The sequence below is a fragment of the Phyllobates terribilis genome, unplaced genomic scaffold (genome assembly GCF_046119375.1).
Source record: "Phyllobates terribilis strain yellow unplaced genomic scaffold, ASM4611937v1 Scaffold_306__1_contigs__length_2273795, whole genome shotgun sequence".
NCBI classification, from domain to species: Eukaryota; Metazoa; Chordata; class Amphibia; order Anura; family Dendrobatidae; genus Phyllobates; species Phyllobates terribilis.
This window is the reverse complement of record NW_027363066.1, coordinates 421,542-431,275: the sequence shown is the minus strand read 5'-3', so window position 1 is coordinate 431,275 and position 9,734 is coordinate 421,542. Positions and strand designations below refer to the sequence as shown.

At 49.3% G+C, this 9,734-nt stretch overlaps 1 long non-coding RNA gene across 1 annotated transcript in view; it reads right to left on the bottom strand.

The window, feature by feature from the left end:
* Positions 1 to 277: 277 nt before the first annotated feature.
* LOC141220988 (uncharacterized) overlaps positions 278 to 9,734 on the bottom strand; it is a 66,666-nt gene continuing 57,209 nt past the window's right edge. Inside the window, exons 2-3 of the long non-coding RNA XR_012289089.1 lie at positions 2,117 to 2,228; positions 278 to 637 (exon numbers count right to left, since the gene is read on the bottom strand). This is a non-coding gene — a long non-coding RNA (uncharacterized lncRNA). The remainder of the gene's footprint in view (positions 638 to 2,116; positions 2,229 to 9,734) is intronic.

Below are 9,734 nucleotides of genomic sequence, written 5' to 3'. Positions count from 1 at the left end.
CGCTGGGGGTAGTCACCGGAAAAATGCTTGAGTTTATATTGGGCTCATTGCTCTGGTCGAGCACCCGAGCATTCCAATTTGCTGGACCCGAGCATCGAGCACCCGAGCATTTTAGTGCTCACTCATCACTAGTCTCATTCCAGAAAAATCTCTGTCATAAGTGCCTCAGTTATAATACAAATAAAGGGACATGGGTCATTGCAGGTTTTGCTTCATACGTAGTGATTTTTGTGCCTTTTTTTCCTGCTGCTTTTTAGCGACGTCTTCTACAGGTGTCCACACCAAAATACTCAATAACAATTTTGTCTTATTGCATTTTTTTGCTGCATTTTCCTCTTTATTTGAATCAGCATTTTCAATGCATTTTTGGTACAGAAAAACTGCACAACTGCAAAACTCAACTGTGTTTTTTTCAAGATCCCCATAGATGACTGTAGAGAAAAAATGCACCAAAATATGCACATTTCAGCTGAGGTTATAGATGTACAGTGGGCAGTTTTCATGAAATTGTATTCACTTTGCTTGGACCGTTAAGGATATTTTTTTTTTTGTGGGAACATGACCTAACGGGATTGTTCCCTGGTAAACCACACAGGCATCTTAGACATGGCTTGTTTATTCCAGTAGGGTTTCCCACCTGCAGTAAGACACAACCATGATAGGTATCACTATGAGCGTCTTCTATGGATTAGTATAAATTACAGTGGCGTGTAAAAATTTGGGCACCCTTGGTCAAAATTACTGTTATTGTGAACAGTTAAGCAAGTTGAAGATGAAATGATCTCTAAAAGGGCTAAAGTTAAAGATGACACATTGCATTTGTATTTTAGGAAAAAATATATATTTTCATCTTTTACATTTTAAAAATTACAAAAAGGAAAATAGGTCAATGCAAAAGTTTGGGCACCCTGCATGGTTAGTTCCTAGTAGCACCCCCTTTTGAAATTATCACAGCGTGTAAATGCTTTTTGTAGCCAGACAAGAGTCTTTCAATTCTTGTTGGAGGGCACTGGCATATGGCCCATAGTGGCAGACTACGCTGCTGCTATGGGGGCCGTGAGACAGGGGGCCCAGGAGTCAGGAGAAGGTATCCACCTCTGAAAAAGTTGTGTTGTTCTGCACAAAGGATGCCTCACTGTCTGCTCTGTTAGAGAAGGAGAGGAGGTTCTAGCCTCCAGCAGAGCAGAGAGGCTGCTTACAGCATGGCCACTGCTCTCTCTGCCCACCCCTCTGTATATTATAGCGCCGCTCTCCCCCTCCAGCCCTGTAATCAGGGGCGTACATAGGAATCATGGGGCCCTGTAGCAGAAGTTCTAACTGGGCACCCCCCCTCCCCCAAAAAATATAAATAATTGTGGGGGTCACAGAAGAGTAGATCTCACAACTTTCCATCCTTTACATAGTAATTTTCCTCCTGTTGAAGTACTAGATTCCTCTTTTCTTGCCCCATAAAGTGTGATCCCAACAAAAGTGCACCCCAAACACAGTATGATGTCCCCATGGTGAATTCCTTCACACGCACAGTATAATGACCCTACTGTACCCCACCTCAACTCACAGAGCAAAGTTTGCTGACCCCAACACAGTATGATTTCCCAACTGTGACCCCCTAGAGCTAGAGATAATGGTACATAATAAGGGAGGGTGTTATACATAATAAAAGAGGAAACTATATAACTAAGGACGAAGCTATACATAATAAGTGAGTACACTATATACTAAGGGAGTATGCTATACATAATAAGTGAGTACACTATATACTAAGGGAGTATGCTATACATAATTTGGCTACAATCCTGCATCTGTGTGCAGTGTCGGTGTGCTGCCCGCTTTTACAGACTCATTGAGCATGTCCTATTCTAATCCTCAAATTCGGATCTGAACAGAACTTTATCTGACCCTCACAGATCTCATTCTCACATCCGTGAATTTTCAAGGATGTGTGAATGGATTTATAAAACTGTACGAGTCCGTGGACCATCCGATGAAAAAATCTGGCAGCACACGAACATTTCACACAAATAAGAGAATGCAGCCTAAGGGATTTTACAGACAACATTATCACTCAAAGTCAAACAGTGCAGATACAGAATAATATTTACATCCAGGCACTTACCGCTGACGTCTCATATGATCAGAGTCTGTTTCTGCTGCTTCTTCTCCATCTGGTCAGACCTTCATGTCGACATCTCCCAGCCACGACTTGTCTTGTCACGATGATCTCCAGCCTAGAAAATAACAAGGTCACATAAATTGTATAAATACATGCGCCCCTGAATACAGATATGCACCACCCACCCATTAATATACTATTAGCCACTTAGTAATCAAAATATAACGTGATAAGCAGCACTATGCTCGCCATTAACTATAATCTCCGCCGCCCAATTATATCAATTATTCAGTCTCTGTGACTCAATTAACTGAAAGGTTACGTTCACACGGAAAATATATAAGGCTTTACAGTACCAGTAAAGTGAAACCCCCATCATTGCTCTCTCCCAGCACCCCCATCATTGCTCTGTCCCAGCACCCCCATCATTGCTCTGTCCCAGCACCCCCATCATTGCTCTCTTCCAGCACCCCCATCATTGCTCTCTTCCAGCACCCCCATCATTGCTCTCTCCCAGCACCCCCATCATTGCTCTCTCCCAGCACCCCCATCATTGCTCTCTCCCAGCACCCCCATCATTGCTCTCTCCCAGCACCCCCATCATTGCTCTCTCCCAGCACCCCATCATTGCTCTCTCCCAGCACCTCCATCATTGCTTTGTCCCAGCACCCCATTATTGTTCTGCCCCAGCACCTTCATCATTGCTCTCTCCCAGCTCCCCCATTATTGCTCTCTCCCAGCACCCCCATCATTGCACTCTCCCAACACCTCCATCATTGCTCTGTCCCAGCACCTCCATCATTGCTCTGTCCCAGCACACCCATCATTGCTCTGTCCCAGCACACCCATCATTGCTCTGTCCCAGCACCTCCATCATTGCTCTCTCCCAGCACCCCCGTCATTGCTCTATCCCAGCACTTCAATCATTGCTCTCCCAGCACCCCATCATTGCTCTCCCAGCACCCCATCATTGCTCTCCCCAGCCCCGCCATCCCATCATTGCTTTCCCCAGCCCCATCATTGCTCTCCCCAGCCCCACCATCCCCATCATTGCTCTCCCCAGCTGCATCATTGCTCTCCGAAGCCCAATCAGCCCCATCATTGCTCCCCCATCCCCATCAGCTCCATCATTGCTCTCTCCAGCCCTATTATTGCTCTCCCCAGCCCCAGTCACATCATTGCTCTCCCCATCTCCATCATTGCTCTCCCCAGCCACATCATTCCTCTCGCTAACACCTACAGCCCCATTATTGCTCTCCCCAGCCCAATCAGCCTCATTATTGCTCTTCCTAGCCCCACCATCCCATCATTCCTTTCCCCAGCCCCATTATTGCTCTCTTCAACCCCACCGTCCCATCATTGCTCTCCCCAGACCAATCAGCCCAATTATTGCTCTTCACAGCCCCAGCAGCCCCATCATTCCACCCCCAGCCCCATCAGCCCCATTATTGCTCTCCCCAGCCCCACCATCCCATCATTCTTCTCCCCAGCCCCAATATTGCACTCCCCAGCCCCACCATGCCATCATCGCTCTCCCCGCCCTATCATTGCTCTCCCCAGCCCCACCAGCCCCATCATTGCTGTACAGTGGGTACAGAAAGTATTCAGACCCTTTAACATTTTCACTCTTTGCAGCCATTTGGTAAATTCTAAAAGTTCATTTTTTTCTCATTAAAGTACACTCTGCATCCCATCTTGACTGAAAAAAAACAGAAATGTTTGCAAATTTGTTAAAAAAGAAAAACTGAAATATTACATGGTCATAAGTATTCACACCCTTTGCTCAGACACTCATATTTAAGTCACATTTCCTTGTTATCCTCCTTGAGATGGTTCTACTCCTTCATTGGAGTCCAGCTTTGTTTAATTAAACTGATAGGACTTGATTTAGAAAGGCACACACCTGTCAATATAAGACCTCACAGCTCACAGTGCATGTCAGACCAAATGAGAATCATGAGCTCAAAGGAACTGCCCAAGTAGCTCAGAGACAGAATTGTGGCAAGGCACAGATCTGGCCAAGGTTATAAAAGAATTTCTGCATTACTCAAGGCTCCTAAGAGCACAGTGGCCTCCATAATCCTTAAATGGAAGAAGTTTGGGACCACCAGAAGTCTTCCTAGACCTATTCGTCCAGCCAAATTGAGCACTCGTGGGAGAAAAGCCTTGGTGAGAGAGGTAAAGAAGAACCCCAAGATCACTGTGGCTGATCTGCAGTAGGAAGATGGGAGAAAGCTTCACAAAGTCAACTATCAGTGCAGCCCTCCACCAGTCGGCCCTTTATGGCAGAGTGGCTCAACGGAAGCCTCTCCTCAGTGCAACACATATGAAAGCCCTCATAGAGTTTGCTCCAAAACACGTGAAGGACTCCCAGACTATGAGAAATTAGAATATCTTGTCTGATGAGACGAAGTTAGAACTTTTTGTTGATAATTCTAAGTAGTATATGTGGAGAAAGCCAGGCACTGCTCATCACCTGCCCAATAAAATCCGAAACATGGTGGTGGCAGCATCATGGTATGGGGTGTTTTTCAGCTGCAGGGACAGGACAACTGGTTGCAATTGAAGGAAACATGAATGCGGCCAAGTACAGACATATCCTGGATGAAAACCTCTTCCAGAGTGCTCTGGACTTCAGACTTGATCGAAGGTTCACCTTCCAACAAGACACTGACCCTAAACACACAGCTAAAATAACAAAGGAGTGGCTTCAGAACAACTCTGAATTCTTGACTGGCCCAGCTAGAGCCCTGACCTGAACCCAATTGAGCATCTCTGGAGAGACCTGAAAATGGCTGTCCACCAACATTCACCATCCAACCTGACGGATCTGGAGAGGATCTGCAAAGAAGAATGGCAGAGCATCCCCAAATCCAGGTGTGAAAAACTTGTTCCATCATTCCCAAGAAGACTCATGGCTGTACTAGCTCAAAAGGGTGCTTCTACTCAATACTGTAACATCCGTGGTGGCGTGCTTGCATAGTGCACCACCTCCCACTATGCAAGATCGCAATGTTACCCTTCAGTCCAGTCTGCAAACCTTGCTCCTGTTCATGCTGTGTGCATGCCTCTGGTCTGATTGCTTAGGGCGGCGGCCCAGTTACTTCCTGATTCTTATACCTGCTGTGGGCACACTCCTAATGCGTCCCCAGCCTATTGCTGTGAGTCACTGGATATTTAAACTCACTTCACCCTGAAGGAGGTGCCTGAGTAACACTATCATTCAGTGTGCTCCTTCGCCTCTGAGTTGCCAGGTCTTGTTCTGTTTCTTGTCTGTTTCGCCACTCTGGGGGCCGTTTACCCAGACCTGTTATCTGTGACTTCTAGTCTCTTTCCGCCATCCTGGGGGCAGTATGCCCAGGCCCGTTATCTGTATCTGTGACTTCTAGTCTGTTTCCGCCACCCTGGGGGCTGAGTTCCCAGGCTCGTTCCTTTACCTTGTTCCTGGTTCAGTCTCTGTCTGAACAGTGTCCTAGCTCGTTACCTGTTTGTCTCTATGTCCGTACCTTCCCTTTTCCTGCAGTGTTTGAACCTGCCCCTAACTCCAACTCATTGTCTCTGTACTTCTGTTTGTGAGTTTAGAGTCCACTCGCTACTTCATTGTAAGTACCTTGTGTGTATCTGGTTCTGCTTGTCCCTTCCAGTCTGTTCCATGTGAACAGAGCCCTGTCCTCTCTGCCTGCACCTTCCGCCCTGTTCTGCTCTGCCTTGTCCACCGCACCCGAGGTTTCGCCCTGGTCCGCTTGCTCACCGCTCCAGCGGTTCCTCTCTGCTCTGCCTTGTCCACCACACCAGCGGTTTCGCTCTGCTTGCTTTCCGCTGCAGCGGTTCCCCTCTACTCTGCCTTGTTCACCGCTCCGGCGGTTCCTCTCTGCTCTGCCTTGTCCACCGCTCCGGCGGTTTTGCTCTGCTCTGCCTTGTCTACCGCACCTGCGGTTTCTCCCTGCTCCACTTGCTCACCGCACCAGCAGTTTCGCTTTGCTCTGCCTTGCCCACCGCTCCGGCGGTTGCTCTCTGCTCTGCCTTGTCCACCCCTCCTGTGGTTTCGCTCTGCTCTACCTTGTCCACTGCATCTGCGGTTTCGCTCTGCTCTACTTGCTCACCGCACCAGCAGTTTCGCTTTGCTCTGCCTTGTCCTCCGTTCCGGCGGTTTCGCTTTACTCTGCTTGTCTACCGCATCTGCGGTTCTGTTCCTGAATTCCAGTCTGTACTGGACCCTATCCAGCCTGCGCTCCAACCTGCTAGTACCTCCCTGTCTGCACGCCAGCTGTGCCTGCCAGTACCTCCCTGTCTGCACTCCAGGCATGCTTGCCAGTACCCCCCTGTATGCATACCAGCCGTGCTTACCAGTATCCACCTGTCTGCATACCAGTCGTGCCTGTCAATACCCACCTGTCTGTATGCCAGCCTAACCTGCCTGTTCCTGCATTCACCGGTGTGGGTCAACAGCGGTGTCCGGGGTCTGATCTGGAGTAGCACGTGGTCCCTCTGCTCGGTTCCTCCCTGGTGCACGGAGTCGACTGAGCCACCGTGCGACCTTGGTCGGATCGGGTTGATACTTAGTTACGCCCCTCCAGGCACTCCCCGGTTCATGGTACAGTGGGATCACTAAATACACACACGCCAGTCAGTCCGGGCGTGTGCATAACAAATACTGAGCAAAAGGTCTGAATACTTATGACCATGTGATATTTCAGTTTTTCTTTTTTAATAAATTTGCAAAAATTTCTACATTTCTGTTTTTTTTCAATCAAGATGGGGTGCAGAGTGTACTTTAATGAGAAAAAAAGGAACTTTTTAGAATTTACCAAATGGCAGCAATGAAACAAAGAGTGAAAAATTTAAAGGGGTCTGAATACTTTCCGTACCCACTGTACATCCATGTGCAATCATCTGCAGGGAGGGTAAGTCCATGTGTAATGTGTGGGTATATACGGTATTTATATGTATGTATGTGTAATATGTTTGTATAGAGGTGTGTTATATGTCATCTCTATGTATTTGTGTACATACTAGATGGTGGCCCGATTCTAACGCATCAGGTATTCTAGAATATGTATGCGGCCGACCGGGCGGGACTAATCAGCGAAGCAATATTTAAATGGGTTGTGCACTACTTTAAATTAACCCCCCAATGTATCCCCCCGGGGCCCCTAATGAATTTTGTAATTATGTCATGTTGTCAATACTGCTTGTGACAACATCACTGACCACGCACAGCCAGCACGTAATTCCCCCGGCTGCAGCCGGCTCTTGCTTCCGCTTACATCACGACTATTTGCTGCTGCAGCCAGGGGTCTCCTGTTCCGCGTACCATGGTGAATGACTGACTGTGGGTGGGGTTATCCCCCATCGTGTCACACCCAGCATCCACTGCGCGCTCTGTCAATGAATGTGCGTGCTTGATCTCCCGACGGTGGCCTGTGTGTTTCAAATCCGGCGCCAATTCGTGGCCAGGCTGCCGCAACCAATCAGCAGAGGGGTGTTTAAATTTGGCGCCAATATCGACAATCGGCGAACAGTGTAAGTGAGGACCGGTAACCTCCATGCAGCTACCGTCAGTAGATCAGCGGCTAAGGCCGCTGATATCCCGACGGCAAGAGTGAAAGGAGGACCGGGGAGCGGCGCCGCCTAGGCCGCCGGTCGGGGTACTTCCGCTGAGAGCAGCTAGCGCCGATCATCTCCCGGCTGCATCGCCGCTGACCTCCATGCGGCAGGACGGCCGCCATCTTGTTCTGAAATCCTGTGTCGCTGATTGGCCACGGCCGGACCAATCAGCGACGCGGGATTTCCTGGACGGACAGAAAGACAGGATAAGCCGATTATATAGTAGATGTGTATGTGATGTCCATGTATTTATCTGTGGTACATCCATGTATTCTCCTGTGTTCATATGTAGCATTTCAGCTCCATTAAAACTTTGAGAAAGACCTGGTGTGGTGGGGCTGAAGTGCCACATATAAACATACAAGTGAATAAATACATTTTATGATGTCTGTGGTGCAGCACGCCCTAAAGTGAACCTGACATGATACATGCTGCTCCATCCACAGGCTCCGGCTGCTCCATCTGGCAGGATGATCTCAGCCAGCAATGTTTTACTCTGAAACGTGGCGGAGTTTCAGATAAAAACATACTTTAAAAGCCACAATGGAACTAGCCGCACGGTAGACTAGTTGGACAGACGTGACCCGATGGCTTTTCCCACCCGCTGCCAGTGACTGACCGGTCTCTCAATCATGCATGCAGTAATACTGGCAACTTGTCAGTCACTGGCAGCCGGTGGGGAGAAGCCGCAGAGTTATGTCTGTCCGATTCATCTGTGGCGCCCTGCTGCGCATTGGTGCCACAGATCCCAGAGGGGTGCATGGACGGATTTCTCCACAAGAGGCCCTCACAGCATACATACTCCTCCACCCTACCACCTCAGACCACCAGAGGGAGCCCGGATAGGGACGTATATTTACAGAGGGTGGAGTTAGGCAGTCAGTCTGCTGCAGCCAGTGAAGTGCTAAGGTCAGTTCAGACTCAGGTAGCTCCAGTTAGTGAGCATAAGGCTTGCCGACGCCATGACAGCGGTGAAGCGCAGCAAGCCTGCTGCTAGTCTGTAGCCTAGTGAGGGCCCCGAGTAGGCCGAAGGCTAATGGAGTGAGTAACATAGGGGGCAGAGGAGCTTTACAAGCTCACCCCAGAAAACATATACCGGAAACTGGGTCCGTGTCTACAGGGTCCAATATCCCCTGTAGAGACAACCGGAACCTCTGGAAGACTTCAAGTCCCAGGTTCACCAGAAGCTAATACGTACCAGAGCCAGGAGTCACAGAGGCCCCGCTACCAGAGAGTGTGATCTCCAACCAAAGGCCCTACCACAAGATCAGTCAGTGCAAGACAAAAAACAAGTTAGGCCTATCTTCAGGTAGGTCAGAAACTTACCAAGGAAAAGGCAAAGTACAGGAGGCCCTACACCCGCTCACTGGGGAGAGTCCTGATATGCACCCTTCACCCTACAGTGCTCCGGAACGTGCCTGAAATAACACCAGTAAAGGTACTGTAGTGAACTGTGTGTTTGCCTATCCTTCTTCCGACCCGGCTGGGTCCCCTCTGTCCTGAACCCCTGCACTTATGCTGCCCTGAGGCCCTGGTCCACCTGTGGGGAGCTACAACATCTAAGCTGCCAGAATACCGGCCTCAGAGGACTGCTGCAGCGCTGGTGGTCCTCACCAGACACCACAGGTGGCATCACAAACTTTCATTATCCCCTTTCTTTTAAAAGAGACCCCAGGGTACGGGCCCGGGAGCCGACTACCGCGACATCCCCCAAGACCAGGCATCAAGGCCCAGGCGCCGAGTAATCCCCATCCCCTGGTCATTACATCTCTCTTTCCTGGCGTCACGAACAGGATATCGTGCCCGCGACAATGACAGAGTGTTGTGCCCATTGCCACCGGGTACTGTGTGCCTTTAATAACGAACTGTATATTGAACTGTGGCGAAGATCGCCGCCATTGTTATGTCACTGCGCAAGAAGAAGGGCGTTACCGCAGGAAAACTAAGAAGCGTACCTGCAGTAGCGCGCAAAGTCTCAGACCCGCCCCACGCAGGTCCTGGCAGGAAGCCCCAG